Below are 17,813 nucleotides of genomic sequence, written 5' to 3'. Positions count from 1 at the left end.
TTGCAAAAGCAGATAACTCCGTTTTTAATTATTTACACCAAGTCAAACCAAAGTTGAGTGGCTTTGACCAAGGAGATGAGACGAGACATAACTAAAGATAGATAGATAGATAGATAGATAGATAGATAGATAGATAGATAGATAGATAGATAGATAGATAGATAGATAGATAGATAGATAGATAGATAGATAGATAGATAGATAGATAGAAAGAAAGATAGATAGATAGATAGATAGATAGATAGATAGATAGATAGATAGATAGATAGATAGATAGATAGATAGATAGTTGTATTTGTTATGTTGAAATGTCTTTGTGAATGGTTTGAACAGTGCTTTCTTTGGCAACAACAGGTTTCTGTTCATGCCAATAAAGCTAATTGAAGATCGATAGATAGATAGATAGATAGATAGATAGATAGATAGATAGATAGATAGATAGATAGATAGATAGACAGACAGACAGACAGACAGACAGACAGACAGACAGACAGACATACTTTTATTAGGTTAGACTCAAGGTCCAAAACAAACACACACACATAGCTACAAATTTAAAAAAGACAGTCATACCAGTGTTTCCCATAGACTGACAGACGTAGCTCAAAAAATAGCCAAAAGCTTTTTTTTTTCAAAATGGCATTTATCTGCTTTTGCAAATGATTTTTTTTATTTTAAGACAAAACCCTATAACCATACAAAAGGAGAAGAAGAAAAAAAGGAGAAAAACCTAACCAAAAAACAAACAAAAAACAGGTATAGGCTACCTAGGCTTATAAAAAATAGACCACAAGATAGATATTTATTCACATAGCTACACACACATATAGGCTTCATATGCATGCACACACACACACACACACACACACACACACACACACACACACACACACACACACACACACACACACACACACACACACACACACACACACACACACACACACACACACACACATAATGAAACCAAAGCAAAAATCACAATCCCAAATATAAAAAATAATTAATTTGAGTAAAAACCACCCAGTTTTCTAATTTTCAGTAAATCAGAGGCAGATTCTCAAGAAACAGCTCTCTGCTTTAACCTGTAGGTGGCGCCAGTAGGTGGCATGGACTCACTCCTGTTTAAATACACACTTGTCTGTGTGGAATACAAACAAACATACGCAGACACGCACACCGAGAACAACGAAGGATGCTGCAGGTCTGTTTTTTATTTATAATCTAAACATGGGGCAGGGAAAGCAGTAAATAAGAACTGCCCACAGTGGATTACCAGGTGGGCATAATCTGGGCCCCAAACATCAAATAGTACTCTCGGTGGCAATTAGTTGGCAGAAATAATTTCCTATTTGTCAGCATGTACTTTAAACAGGACCAGTAAGGGCCCTGCTGTGTAGTTTGGCCTCAAGTTTTACCTCTCTGCTGCCGAGAGGCCCCGAGTCAAAATCTCACTGTAACACCTGTGATATTTCAGTTTACTTTAATATGCATTATTCTTGCATTTTCACTACATGAATTTGCATTAAAGCAAATTATCACATATCAACAGTGAGATAGGGGTGAGAGTGAGGGAGCTGATATGGGCCACGCACAGTGAACTATTGCCCCAAGGCCCCCTAGTGGTTAATAGAAAACTGAGGTCAGGACAGTGTCCTACAGCCTCAGCAGTTGTGCAGTGCAGTGTGTGTGTGTGTGTGTGAGCTGAAACAAACAGAGTGGAGATAATAAAGTCCAGCCGGTGTTTGGTTTAAAACATGTTTTCAGTTTGTCACACTGTGTTCAGTTGTAGTTGCAGCGATGAAAGTCTCATGATGAACGGTCTCTCTTCATCCAAGTGTAAAACTGCAGTCTCTAAAGAAGTGTAAAATCATAGGAAACTATAGAGACAAAGCTTCCAAAGGTGCAGTGACACTGTATTGTAAAAAAGCAGAATCATTCAGGTTCACAAGTTTGTTTTTTTGTTTTTTTCATGTCATGGCCTTCATGTCTGTGCACTCTGTCTATTGCTCACTCTCATATTCAGACCAATGGGCAATTTAGAGTCACCGATTGACCTCATGTGCAACTCTTTGGTCTTTGGGAAATAGCAGGCACAGGGAGAAGATGCGAACAAACACGAAAAAGGCCTCAGGCCCAGGAATCGAACCCAGAGGTGAATGACAGTGCCAATCTCTGCACCACCGTGTCCGGATAGTTCAACATTTTGGCAAACTGGCCCATTGCCATAATCCCTATACCCTATAGTCATAGCAGTATGTTCGTTACCTTTAATTGTCGGTGCAAGCTATTTTTAGAATGGTGGAGCAGAGCCGTGAGCTGCTCAGAGCTACGCTACGGAGGCTAAATGGGATTTCTAGGTTTCCCTCATCAAACTAATCATATACACAATCCAACAACTCCAGTTGTTTTCGAGGCAAATGCAGAGACTGCTTGCTGAAAAACTGTCCCAGACGGGAACGCGGTTTTGCATGTATTTACCTCTAAAACAACTCTGTCTCATAACGTTCAGTTATTATCTCATAGCGTGGTGAATGTGCAGGTCACAACTTTTCCACCAGAGCGTTTTGGAGTTGTTGGATTGTGTATTTGATGAGTTTGATGAGGGAAACCAAGAAATCCTATGAGTCCTCGTAGCGTAGCTCTGAGCAGCTCGCGGCTCTGCTCCACCGTTCTAAAAATAGCTTGCACCGACAATTAAAGGTAATGAACCTACTCCTAAAACTATAGGGATTATGGCAATGGGCCAATTTGCCAAAATGTTGAACTATCTCTTGTCTTTAAGAAGGCACCGGACACTTAGAGAGTCAGATGATCCTGGAACATACAACTTGTGACTTTAGTGGTTTTATTAGGGGGAGAGACTTTTTCTTTTTTTAGTCTCTGCTCCTAGAAAAGAAGTCGTCCACCACCTGTAGGTGCTGGATCACAGATTTCATACCTTTGGACAGTTCACACAGACATGACAGTGGTATCAACTTCCTCATCTAACTCTTGGCAAGAAGACAAATTGATCTATTTCCCAACAGGTCACTTGTACAGTTCAGAGTCGAGAGTTCAGCTCTTCACCTCTTCAGTCGTGACACTGAGGCAAGAAAAAAAAAAGAAAAAAGTGCTGCAACATTTCAAAACAAGTTGTCCATCCCATCAGTTGTGGTGCTGTGGTGGAAAACTGGGGCTATTTATTCTAGCGGAGCAGGAAGTGCATGCAGCAGGAGCTCTGCAGGAGCACTCAGGGTCACCTTTGGAGCCAGACTGCCGTGAACTGGCTGCTCCTTAATTGAATGCAGAATTGATTTCACACATTTCGAACTGTTCCACCGGGATAGATAGATAGATGATGACAGTGGCTTTGGATTGTGCTGAAGGAGATTACATTGATCTCCGTTCCGCTGTCATCCAATGGCCACCTCCACTGTGTGTGTGTGTGTCTGGTGTGTGTGTGTGCATCAGTCTGAGTTTATCTACATGTGTGTGTGTGTGTGTGTGTGTGCTGTGCATACATACATTAGCGGATGTGTGTCAGCATGTGAGACGAGAGAGAAGATACAGGGAGTCTCTTAGATCGTCAGTTTGGAGACAAATTTGTCAAAGGCTTGAAAGAGCCGAGTTTATTGTTGCCTCCAATCAGCTGCCTCGCTGGAGGTATCCATGGCAACTGAAAGAGTAAAAGTAAGGTTTGAGGTCTCCAGAGAATTTGGAAGAGACAGAGAGAAGGACTTTGTATTGCCACATAAGGACTCATCTCGAGCACACTGAATATGACAGAAAGGATATCAAAGCAAAGTGGTCGCGGGGTTTTTTTTGTGTGTGTGTGTGTATGTGTGTGTGTGTGTGTGTGTGTGTGTGAACAATCCGAGGAAAGATAAACACTCAGCCCACGAATACATAATGTATAAGATCGGCTCAAACGCTGCTCCTCGCTCTTACATATTACTGCATGTCACTGTTTATGTAGGCAGCGCAGCCGCTCTCATACACTCCATACATTTATAGAGTAACACTTCACTAAAGGTGATAACAAAGGAGTGTGAACTTGTGTCCTGAAGAGATGATCTGTCTGTGGTTTAAAAAAAAAAGATGCAATAAAAATGTTGGATATAGGGATGTGAAGAGAACAAGAGGTGCAAGTGGATATTCTTGAGTTATATTAAATTTAAACCCTTGAATCATTTTTTTGTTAGCATTTCTAAATCTGAAAACTGGACATTATGCTCATATTGTTTAACCTTTTCTTTTTAATAATCAGATTTTATTTTATTTTCTGAATTTACATATCAACTATGCATAATAGCATGCATCATTAAGTAGGGGAGAAAATGAATAAGTACAATTCAAATAAAAAGAAAAAGAAAAGAATAAAACAAGATTTAAAAGAAAAAAAGTGGAACTAACCTTCTGTTTTTGATGAGAGACTTACAGTAAATGATGACAAGATTTTTGCCGATAATCTAACACTAAAAATCTGTCTTTTCCTTTTTCATGGGAAATGATTTGACTTAATTACCTTTGTTCATTTCCCTAAACTTCCTTTTACAACATGCAAAATATGTGGCATTGCACAATGATTCATTTTTCATTGGAACATAAATGTCAACATGCCGGAAGTCATTTTATCTTATGTGGTATTATCATGTGTCATGTACTCCCATGTGGGATAGTCCATTTCAGCGGAATGACACACGAATAAAATATTAATTCAGTCATTCATTCAGTCATTCATACACACACACACACACACCGCCTGAAGACAGTTTTGTGAGGGTGAACAAGCTGTAAAAGTGCTGCATGCATCACATTATCGCTATTTTTAACTATTATGTTTAAATTTAGTTGCAGCGGGTTCGATTCCTCTGGTGGCCCTTTGCTGCCTTTTGTTCCCCCTGTCCTGTCGAGTTAAGGCCTAAAAGCCCCCCAAAATACTAAAATAAAAAAAAATAAAAATTAGTTCAATATGAAATGAGAGAGTGAGTAAATGAAATGATTGATGAAATATAAGATAAAATGTGTCGGTCACTCACACAAAACATAAGGAGGAGGTAAAGGTGAGAAAGCAGTAATAAACACATATAAATACACGCACACACACACACACACACACACGCACGCACGCACGCACGCACACACACACACACACACACACACACACACACACACACACACACACAGGCTGGTCTGAAAACATAACAAGTACAGACAGGCAGAACTGAACCCAGCACAGATGTCATGTCCCACTCTACATCCCAAGACACCTTTTCTTCTTCTTTCCTTTCACTTTGATGAAAAATGTGATTTTTGTGTGTGTGTGTGTGTGTGTCACCTACTTTTTCTTGTTGTTACAGATCCCCGCTTTGTGTGTTTTTCCTGCCTCTGTGCTTGTTGATCCTTACCTTGTCCCATTGACCAAAATCACTCACTACTATACTGTAAGTCCACTAATGTACTATATAGACTCTCTGATTTGCTATTTCATAGTGTTGTCTGAATAAATATTGAGAATTCTTAAAGGTATCCTGTGTAGTGGGCTCATGAACGCACCATGAAAAGTCATCATTACAGTAACTGAGCAATAATGAGGATCCCCAAAAGGATTCAGAAACCTTTTTTTTTTTTTGGTCAGTTTTGAAATTACTGATCTTTATTCTCCTGCTTCCTGAGAGGTTTCATGTCGCAACCTGAAACTAAACAACAGAATCGGGAAGCAAGAGATATATCACAGTTTTGTTGTTTGGATCTCAGTCTAATTTAAGGGTAGTGGTACCACAACTGTCAGGGCAAAGGTGTACAGTACCACAGTATGTTTAAAAAATGATCTATCATATCCACTGTCTTTTCAATTGCTGATCAATCAGGAACTACTGGGGTAGTGTGTGAATTTCAACTGGACGTTTTTCTCCCAAATCAAACACTGCCATTGTGCACTCACCTGAAATGAGGATTTTACAGTAACATGTGACTGACACTGTTAGATGTTTTACTTACCTGTATCATTAGTGCAGATGAGAAGAAGAAGAATATTTTGTTTTTATTGCAGCCACCCAGTCCCCTCGAGAGTGCTGAGGACAGTGTGGCCTTTGGCTCAGACCACACGTTATTATACAGACATAACACAGTAATTACACAGGAATTGTCTAAAACATGATTTAGCCTGATGAATAAACTGATAATAATACTGGATCATCCTATAAAATCAATACAGGACACACTCACTCTACTCTAATGCTTCGCTAAATTTTCACATGCCTGGTCTGACATTAGAAACAGCAAGACCAAAAGTTAAGTATAAAATCAGAATGACGGGCAAGTCGTCTGTAACTGTCACTCACTTTCATCGTTGCCATGGTTGAAATTAATTTAAAAAATGATCATACATAGGGGCCCGTTTCAGTGTTTTTTCAGGGGCCCTGCCAGCTACTAGCTACGGCCCTGCTCACAGTTTCCATAAGTTTGAGGTCCTTCTGATTCTGCTACTTTGCCAAGATGGTGACATCTTTTCTGGCCTTTTCACTTTCCCTTAATCTAACATGTTTGAATTAGTCTGTCTGCTCCTGACTGTCTACCTCTGTACTGACCTATCTGGTATCAGACAAGATGGTAGAAAATGAGCATTAGCTCATACTGAGGCTGGGACAGGTAAGGTGGGGACTTAGAGTGTGGGTATCCACCTTTATGTACAAATATTGATTGTGCAGGTGTTAATCTGATGACATGAGGGCAAAGAAGTAGTTGATATGACAATATCATGTTGTTTGGATTTTATTTGAGCATATCAAATCATATGTGGTTGTTGAATTGATAAGCCAAATTAATATTTATTCATTTTACTCATTATTCAAACAGTAAAACCCAAAGATTTGATAGGAAAGTGAATATCACACATCCACCCTTTACTGCTTATCTGTGCAGGGCTGCACACTGGGCGAGGGAGGGATACACCTTTGATAAGTCACCGGTCTATCACAGGACCAAATAGAGACAAACAACCACACCTGCTCACATTCACACCTATGGGCACCGTGCCACCCTATTATCATATAGCTGTTGGACATTAAATGCAATTTTTTTTTTCCTATTTGATGACCAGAATCAAACAAAAACAATCTTTATAGACAAATGATAGATGGAGAAAATAATCTACGGATCAATCCAAATAAATATAAGCCATATTACTAATGTGTGCATTGATATGTTGCTATTAGAGGCTTTATATTTGCAGGAATTTGTTGACATTCAGCCCCCAACAACCTCAGTAAAGTCTCCTGAGGCCCAGTGATGAGGCCTGGCTTCCAGTCGGCGTTCAAGTTCATCCCCAATATGTTGCATGTGCAGGCTGATTCCCATTGATCTGATATTCAGGGGTCTAAATAGTCATAAAGGTATAAACTTCCTTCTCAAAGTATTTCAATCATGAGACCTGGCTACTCTGCAGTGGTGGCCAAACAAACCTGTGCGTGTTTAAAACTATACGCAGCACTAGGAGTCTGTCTCCTCCCGTCTTGTTCCCCCCACTGTCTTTAACATGGCAGCTCTCAGGTCCTCAGTTGTCCATCGACAGCTAATTAATCAGAATCAAAGGGAGACAAATCCCGTAAACACGAACAAGCCGTGTGCACGGGTCCATGGGAGAGAGAGAGAGAGACAAGCAAAGAGGGAAAGAGGGAGATTAAGGGTGGATTCTCCCCATGCAGACCTCTTCTCCCCTACTACTTTCTTCTGGTATATAGGAGTCATTAAGATTCATACCCCTGATCCTTTGCTCTGTGCCGACTCCTTCCTCACTGCTTGCTCCGTGCATCTCTGTAGCAAGACAAAAAGAAAAAGAAAGAAAGAAAGAAAGAAAGACAGAAAAAAACATACAGAACCTGCACACCCACGCCAGAATTAAAATGGTGATGCAGCACTTGTTTCCTGTCAACAAGAGAGAGCACACAGAGAAAGAGAGAGAAAGTGAGAGAGGGCAAGAAGGAGAGAAAGAGAGAGAGGGAGTAAGGGGCTGACAGCTGGTTGGTATTCCTGAGGCTTAGCCAGAGAGGCTGATGGTGCAGAGTGGACATCACCAAGGAATTTCAATGTGGGTATAGAGCAGCTTGCTGTTTGTCAGAGACAGAACCCATAACCTTTATATTACAGTCCTGGCTGTTTTACAAACTACTGTGTGTTTAATAAAGTAAAAAGCTGCTCAGATCACTAATAATAGTTAGGCTATAGAACATGGACATTAGTGCACGAGTCCAGCATTTTAATGATGACAGAAGAAATGTTGTCTGTTGTTCTGGTTGAGATTCACTCAATTCATGTCTCACGTTTTTCTCTCTCCCCCTAATAGATGTGGTTTCCTCAACACAGCTTCAGCCTTATCGTCTCATTGAAATTTAAAAGTTGCTCTGTCTGTATTAATTTAAATTAATGGAGAATCTGAAGTTTTCACAAGATGCAGCATATGCCAGGTTAAATGTTGGGGGAATATTTTTAAAATGAAAAGCTTCCGATGTATCTCCACTTTATGGAACGGTGCAGCCATAAAACATCATGTAGTTTGAATAGTATATGACTCTGTAAACATCAAGAGCTGGAAAAGAAAAACATGTTAGACAGAGCTTCATGCTGTACCATCACAGTGGAATAAGATGCTTTAATAAACCTCGAGGCTAAGGGGAAAATAAAATGGGAAAACTGGATGTTTTAGGGGGATACTGGAAGATTAAACATCGTCTCATTCTGGGGGAAATATTCCCTGATTCTGGTTTAACACACTCAAACTTTAGAAAGATTGCTAAGCTGTCAAAACCAGAGAACAATCAGCACAACATCTGTTTATAACATCAGTCCAGAAGACATAAGGTTACACAGAGGTCACAGAGATGCTGTGCATTTACAATGTCCTGCTGAAACCATAAGATAATTCTTTATGACGCCAGAATAAAATTTGATGTTTATTTTATAATGTTGCAGTATTGCAACTGAAAGAGTACAGAGCACAGCAGGAGTTGATAACTATTCCATTAATAGGTTGATTACCCTACATGTGTGGAGACTTACCTGTAAGTTTGACTCAATTAGTTTGGTATTGTTATTAGAAAATGTTTGTAATGGCAAAACATTAGACTGAACTTAGCTCTAAAGCCACTCGAAATTTTAGCGGGAGGCAAGGTTCAGTCTAATGTTTTACTACTACATCAAGTCAAAAACCTTTTTATGCTGTACCTATAGCACCCCCGCTAATCAAAGTACTGACCTACTAATATTGCCCTTTCGCCCCTTGCCTGCGCATGCACAGTGCTTACTTCGGGTGCTATAGGACCTTTCACAACTACGTAAAAAAAGCAGTAATAACATAACACAACAAATACTTAAATATAAAACACACCACAAACCACAATAAAGATTTCAACTCTTTACAACAATATTGGCTCCTACAATGTTTAATAAAAAGAACAATTTACAGTAAATATTTCACCCATTAGAGCCAATAAGAGGCTGAAGCTATAACATCAGTTTATATGGTTGTATTTAGTGTAAAGGTGTGAGATGTGAACAAAGAGAGAATCTGGATGTTCTGAGCCTGAAGGAGTCAGTCCCAAGGTTGACCAGGCAACCACCAACATCTGGATCCAGCTGCCCTCCTCCTCTTCCTCCTCCTCCTCCTCCTCCTCCTCCTTTCTTCAGGGGAGACCCAGCAATCACAAACGCCGACCAATCGACTCAGTAAACAGCTGGATTATTACATAACACGTGGTGGGAGATAAATAGCCCTGAGTTCTTTGAAAACCCCCAATTTTTTTTTTTTTTTTTTTAAGAAAAAGATTAAGCACAGGAGTTTTTGTTTCTCTCGTGCAGTATCGGAGCTCAACAGTCATTGACAATCACGCTGCCACGTTCATTCATCTACTGGGGCCAAAGAGCTTCAAGGCTTGTCAAGCCCCGGCTCAACAATTTTCAATTCCTTAATAATTTATTGATGGCGGGCAGTCAAATTGCATATCAATAATGTAGAAGGGCTCAGTACAGTGTTGATACAAAACACCCTTTCAGTCGGGCTCATTCATGCTCACAGACCTGCAGACATATGTACTATGTTTAGTCCCACGTGGTCGGGGCGCTGGCTCAATGCAATGAATCCAATCTGCATCAGTGAACTGTGTAATGCTAGCTGATGATGATGGAGCAGCTAAAAAATCCTTCTCATGTTTTCTTTTATGATTCTGTCTTTGAAGAAGTAGAAATGTGCAGGATAAAACCCCAGAGGTGGGGAAAAAAAAAAAAGGCTTTTTCATGAGTAAGGGGGGTTTGAGAGAGGGGTGAGGAGGGGGGAAACAAACTACAAAGACAGTATGAGCCAAAAAAAGAAAGGACAATTTGTTTTCCTGATAAATTGATGCAAGTGATGCATTAACAATAAATACGATTTATCTTCAAAAAAGCCTCCCAGATGCGTCGATTTTGTGATTTTCCAACATTTTTAGCAACGTTTTCCTGCACATACAGTAGGCTACATGACCACCGCCGCCGCTCTTCAGCCATGTTGTAGGCTATACGTATGTTTTGGGCACGAGCCAATCACACATGTAGGACAAATTAAGTGACCAATGGCGAATTTCCATCTAGGTCAGCATCTTTTATTCAGGAGGCACGCGTACACAGTTACATGCCATCCCGCCCCGGGGGCCCTGCGGAGACCCACTCTGCCACCAAGAGATGCATGGCTCCACCATTTTGTTCTGTTTTGAAAATTATCTCCATGCATGAGATTAGCTGGGGGGGGGGGGCAACAAGCTAGTCCCTTTGTTGTGTATCCCAGTTTGGATATTTCTCGGCTGGTGCTGGTGTGTGCGTATGTGTGTGTACATAGTGCCAAGCTACATTTGTAAACGTGCATATGCATATTTTTGTGTGTAGCTCTATATATATATGTGTGTGTGTGTGTGTGTGTGTGTGTGTGTGTGTGTGTGTGTGTGTGTGTGTTTAACGGGTTTTTTTGCTCGTTGCAGGGGTGAAAACGATCTCGATGGAGACATCTGATGCCCATTCTGTGTATGAAACTGTAGTGCTGCTGCTGCTGCTGCTGCTGCCGAGCTTGAGGAGAAGAACGCTTATAGCATCTCAATCCGTCTGCAGTGTTCACAGCAATGCACACTTCACAATACCAATACACATTGGTAACTACTGTCTGTGTGTGTGTGTGTGTGTTTTTGTGTGTGTGTGTGTATGTGTCTCTGTGTGTGTGTGTGTGCTGGGGTCAAAGGTAGAAACGCTGCATTCACCGGGGGTCACGAGAGACTCTACCTTGAACTGTTCCCGACCCTGCGCTGGTGCACTGCGCCGGCCCGTGATGATGCATGGCTAATCTCCTCCTATAACACTTAAACATAACATACATAAGCTTCTTTTTTTTTTTCTTTCTTTTTTTTTTTTTTTTGTACAGGAGACTGTTCTGTTTGTTCCGTCATGGGGTTTTGCATTCGACGACGGACATCACCAGCTGTCGAGAAAAAGAAAAACCCCCCACAATGAATTACATCACGAGTTAACACACTGAATTTACATGTAAGTGTGTAAAAGTTGGTGATGATGATGATGATGATGATGATGATGAGGCTTTTACGATGCCACTGCACCAAAATGTTGTTTTTTTTGTTGTTTTTTTGTTTCTTAAAAAAAAAGCTGCTTCTCTTCTTCTCTTCAGCCGTTGGTTTTCCCTCCACAGACTTAAAGCAGCAACAAAGCAACTAGGTAGAGAACGAGAGAACGAGAGAGAGAGAGAGAGAGACAGAAAGAGAGAGAGACGAAGAGAGAGACTGGGGATGTGGTTGCTATAGTAACCATCTGGTGGGTCTGAACTGTTTCTCCCTGGCATTCATTTCGTCATATTGAGCCTCTGTCTCTCTTCCTCTCTCTCTCTCTCCTCTCCTCTCTTCCTCCACTCTCACTTTTGTTTATCCCTCTCTCTTTTTTTTCCTCCTCCTCTCCTCCTTCTCTCCTGGCTCTCCATCTCCCTCTTATCTCCTCATCTCCCTCTCGTGCCGCTCTCTCTCCCACTCTCTTCCGATCTGCCTGCCTGCCTGCTCCTCTTCCCTCCCTCCTTTCCCTTCCTTCCTTCCCTTCCCTCGTCCGTCCAGCTCTCCTCACTTTCCTTGGAAAGAGTGTTTGTAATGTCAATGCGGAGAGAGAGAGACGTCCTTCCATCTCTCTGTCTCTTTTTTTTGGGCTATTTATCCTTTTTTTTTATTCAGTCACTCTATCCTGACACTCCCATCTGTTAAACCTGGACTCTTAACCCCCTTTTCTAAGACAAGAGCCATTCACGAGGACAGTGTGTGCACAGTGCCAGAATTTGGGTGGGATTGAGGCTGTGTTTTTTTTTTTTTTTTTTTTTTTTTTAGGGAGAAGCTTGGAGTGAAATCTGAGAGAGAACTTGCTTGAAAGATTGACGTCATCTGAAATCACGATTTAGCTGCAACCAAAGTGGGTTTTTACCATCATATCATAGGCAGGGTTGTTGTTTTTTGGGGGGTTTGTTTCTTTGGTTAAATGCTCTGACAGAAAACTTGACAGAAAACCTCACTTGGGAGCAAGACAGAATATTTTGGTGTGGTGGTGTTGTGTGTATAAAGGGATATTTATTTATTTATTTTTTTCCCCCAACCACCACAACTGCATATTCCTTTTCTCCTCTTATCAGCGGTCGTCCTTGTGAATTCCCAGCAGGGTCTCAATCAGCGAGAGAATACCTGATCCCACTGCCAATTGAGCTTTATACCACACACACACAGACACACATACACAAAAAAAGTGGCAAAGATCTGAATAAATACCCCGACATATGTGCACAACACACATGTAGTGGAATGAAATGCAAATGCAAGCCGCCCCCCATTTGCATGCCACACATACTCTATGGCTGCAAGAGGAGGTGATTTTTTGTGTTTTTTTTGTTTTGCTTTTTGTTTCCCCCATAGTGAGTGATTCAGCATGTGAGGTCACCGCGGGTATTTCCCTGCAACGATGCAAAGGTCAGATCCAGGAGTCCAGAGGAGGAGGAGGAGGAAGAGGAAGAGGAGGAGGAGGAGGAGGAGGCTGGTTTTTTTATGGGGGAGCTGTGGAAATCAGAGTCAGGGTCGTATGTGTGTGGATTTATGTCTGTGTGTTTCAAGGGTGTGGTTTTCCTCCTGGGGTCGTTGACCTCTGGTGGTTCTCTCCTCTCTCCTCTCCTCTCTCCTCCTCTTTACACCTCTTTCTTTCTCCTTCATCCCACCGTTCTGCTGCTGTCCTTTCTTCCTCTTCCTCTACACCTGTCAGAGCTTATGTAACCGATCTTGACTTATGCCGGCCCTCTTTCACAGCACCAGTGATTAGCCTCTCATCAGTCCTCAACACAAAACCCATTTGCCACAATATTATCCAAATTGTGACTGATGAAAAGCTTCCCATTACATTAATGGCAATAATGGAGTATTTAGCCATTGAAAAGTGTAATTTTAAACCGGTGATGGCCACACAGCCCAAGTGCTTGGATGTGAACTTATGTGGCCAGCCTGAGGTGAGCAGCATCTGCTGCATCTCGGTGATAACAGCACCAGGACTGCAGCATCCAGAGTGTGTGTGTGTGTGTGTGTGTGTGGTAAACTAATAACCTGCGTTCGAGCCAAGTCTGTGTGCTTAAATGGGAATGTGTGGGGTTATGTAAGACGGATATAATAAGTTATGTTATTTTCATTAGCTGGTAAACATTGCGATGAAAGGCTCGGTGTGGCAGGTGGTCAGCGGTGAGAGATATTAACACACATTAATCTGCTTTTTAGATTTACCTGCATATCACAACTATGTGTGAGAGACAAATCTAAATGTACGAGACTCAGGAACTTAACATCACAGATTTAGCCTGGAAGAGGCCTCCAGTAATGAAGACACACGGATATTACTATTATGTGAAGTTCAGGGTTGAGTCTGACCAAAGAGAAAATAATTGCAATGTCTGCTGACGAGAGAAATCACATAGAAGTATATTTGTTTTTTCATCGATGATCATCTTTACTGGTTATTTAAAATCTAAAAGCCTCCAAATACTCAAACATGTGTACTCACAGTCACTGCCGTTGCCTTTTTAATACTTTTATGAGTTACTGTTCATCTGCATAACCTCCCAGTTAGGATTTTACTGTCATGACTCTGATAATGGTATTTTTACAGGCAGATACACAACCAATTCTTTTTGGCTTAAATCTTGTAAAATGACAAGAGTTTGTGATAATATTGAAAATATTTCAAGATGGGTTTTTTTTTTAAATAGCTCCACAAACTTTGCACTGAAACGTATCATTGTCATCAGTGTTGCAGCCTTATTTCAAAATGTTCAACTTCAACAGTAATATATTGTCATTGGTTATTTTTACATATATCAGAGTTGGATGGCACTAAAGGTGGTTGGTAAGCCACAACAACAGCTCCGTGAGGTATCAACAAGGCAGTAGTCAGGAAGACAGATATCTGGGTATGCTCACACCCTTTAAAGGGATAGTTCAACATTTTGGCAAATTTGCCTATTGCCATAATCCCTATAGTCATAGCCAGGAGTAGGTTCATTACCTTTAATTATTGATGCATGTTGTTTTGAGATCTGCAAGGCAGCGACGCAAGCTGCTCAGCGAACACAATTGAGGAAACAGTACATAGTCCCCTGTCCCTCATCAAACTCATCAAATATACAGTCCAACAACTCTAAAACGCTCTCGTGGACAAGTTGTGACCTGCACATTCACCACGCTATGAAATAATCATGTATAATTATGTAACATTACCACACAGGATGCAAATACTCAGAACTACTTGCGCTTTTGAAATCACTCTAGGAGCCGTGTCTGTAATGTAGTTCCTGCTATGCATTTGCCTCGAAAACAACTTTGTCTCATAATGTTACGTTATTATCTCATAGCGTGGTGAATGTGCAGGTCACAACTTCTCAACGAGAGCGTTTTGGAGTTTTTGGATTGTGTATTTGATGAGTTTTGAGGGGCAGGGGTCAATGTACTGTTAGCTTAATTGTGTTCGCTGAGCAGCTCACGTCTCTGCCCCACAGATCTCAAAACTTGCACCGACAATTAAAGGTAATTAACCTACTCCTATGACTATAGGGATTATGGCAAATCGGCAAATTTGCCAAAATGTTGAACTATCCCTTTAAACTCAGGAATTGAATTGCTCCCATTCGGCCACTGATTCGGTTTCCCGAGGACCGACAGCATATGGCAGAAATATATACAAGAGATCATTTATTCCATGTGTTACACAAGCACTTCATGCAAATGACTGCACCTGCTCTAAAGGTTTTTTCTTTTTATTCCAGCGCACTGATGCTGTCATGTCTTGGCCATTTGCATAATTTGTCTGTGTTTGTGATTCGTCTTTTTGTTTGTCATGTAATTAAATGTGGGGGAGGCCGAAGACAAATCTCCACTAAGATGGACAACAAAGTTAAACCAAACCAAACTAAACTAAACTAAACTAAACTAAACTACAGGTTTGATATTATCAAACTGAGTTACTGCATCAGTCAAATCTTGATATCCTACAACACCTCTGCACTTTGTTAAAGATCATGACCTTTGGCACTTTCTGATGGATGGTCAGTTTGAGGCATTGTTAGGAAACAATCCCATTTAAGTGTCAGTGTTTGTGTGTGTTCATATGCAACACCTGCTCCTCTTTGTTAGAGCACTTTCTTTCTAAGTGTGTGTGTAGCGCTCGGCGGTCATGATTATTATGAGGATTATGCAGAGTAATATTTGCAGCGTTTGTGACGGATGCACCTGCAACTCAGCGATTCAGATGGTGACTCTGCCGGTCGCCTTATGTTGCCTCCTTCCCTTCAAGCGCCTCTGCTAAAGCAAAACACATGCGTCAGGTCGTCAGTTATACCAGCTACTACACTATGAGTCACATGTGTGGCTACAGTTGTATAGTTGTGATTGAGCAGATACAGCTTCTTCTCGCTGCATAATTATATAATGTGGGAAAAGTTTCAACAAAAAAAAGAAAAGAAAAAACAGTAGGATGTGATGCCAAACACAGGAAAACACAAACAAGCAAAGAACAGTTCACCTTCAAAAGACACAGCTGTCAACAGCAGGCCAATATCGTGAGCTTCGCCAAACTGATTGTAAAGTGGTTCCCTGTTTTTCAGCACCTCGCTGGTTTAGTCCCACAGGTTTTGACACGACCCAGGTGCACATCAAGCCTTCACTGCAACGTTTTTGAAGGACACACACACACACACACATACACACACAATCATACAGCATTAGTGCCTAAATGTAACATCCTCTCATCCTGTGTGTGAGGGGGGGGGATAGGTCTGTTACTGCAGTATAGGGCGCCGCCGTCGTCATGGTTGACTGCCGTCTTGGAAGAAGGGACTATTTTGGCAGGATAATGCGGTCACGCCACTGAGTGAATAGGGGGTCTTGAGAGAAGAGGGCAGAGATAAGAGAATGGAGAACATTCCATTAAAGATAGCGATGGTATCACGCCGAGGCTCAGGGAAGGACTATTCTGCACCGAAAACCCACCACCACCACCACCGCAGCATCAGCAGCAGCAGCAGCAGCACCCATCGAGTGCAAGGTGCATCTGTTACCATGGTACCCGGCCCAGGCAGCCCCTTTCATGTCTGTCAAGACTGGGGAGGGAGAGAGAGACTAGCAATATGTTAGTCTCGCCTGCAGTTGGAGCTGAAACGGACACGTGTGCTGCTTGTGTGTGTTGTGTTGTGTTGTGTTGTGTTGTGTTGTGTGTCTGCTCTATGTGTTCGAGCACATATGTGTTCCCCCCGTGAACATCCCAGCGGTCCGGGGTTTTAAGACGCTGTATGCTGACAGAGGCTCGTCACATAACATGAATCATTTAGTCACCACAGCAGAGTTGGAAATGTCACGTCTCATCAGTGTTCCTCATGCCTCGGTGCCCCTGCACCATTTACATCTCTGGCACCGGAGTTAAAAAGGGAGGACTTGATTAAAGAGAGGAACTGAGATTTTTTTAGATGCAAACAGACATTTATTGCATTGGGAAGCAGTGGTGTTACATTTTTTTTTTTTTTTTTTTTAAATCCCCCACCCTCCACAGAATCATATGCAATACTGTAGCACTTGATGAGATCGTATAGTCTGTGTTGCGCAGTGTCTCAACTCAACTCTCCTTTAAAAACAAATCACGACACAGTGAAGATTTTTTCAAATTCTCAATAAGATTATTTGCTCGTTTCTCTCTTCTTCCCCATCACTGTCTCCTTCCATATCTGATCTTTCCAAGGAACGGGATGCTACTTTCTCACAGTGGAAAACGCTGACTTGACCGTCCTTGGCAGCTGGATAGTCAATCCAAATAACAACGTGGGGGAAACTATACAAGGAACATATCCAAAAAAAAGTCAGCCATCAGCAGCCATTTTGCAAATAGTCTTTGTCTTTCTGATACAAAACTAGATTTTTTTTCTGTGTGTGTGGTTTCGCTACAGTTTTTTAAAACAGCTTAAAAAACAACGAAACAAAAAAAGCAACATCGAGTAGAGTACATCATTCCTTATTGTAAACCACAATCAACACTAAAACAGTAAATAGTACTTCGTCATAATCTTTATTACAAGATATTAGGCCACTGTACAAATCAGTGTGAATCGTACAGTACAACGTAGAATTAAGACTGTTTCTCGAGGTTTGTCATTCAAAGCTGTATACGAGGTGCTTTAAGAATACACAAGAGTTTCAGAACTTCTGACGTGCATGCATGATTTTATATTTGCCATGCATGAGTTGGTATCT

The sequence above is a fragment of the Trachurus trachurus genome (genome assembly GCF_905171665.1).
Source record: "Trachurus trachurus genome assembly, chromosome: 5".
Taxonomy (NCBI): Eukaryota; Metazoa; Chordata; class Actinopteri; order Carangiformes; family Carangidae; genus Trachurus; species Trachurus trachurus.
The sequence above is the reverse complement of the archived record's forward strand: the minus strand, read 5'-3'. Positions refer to the sequence as shown.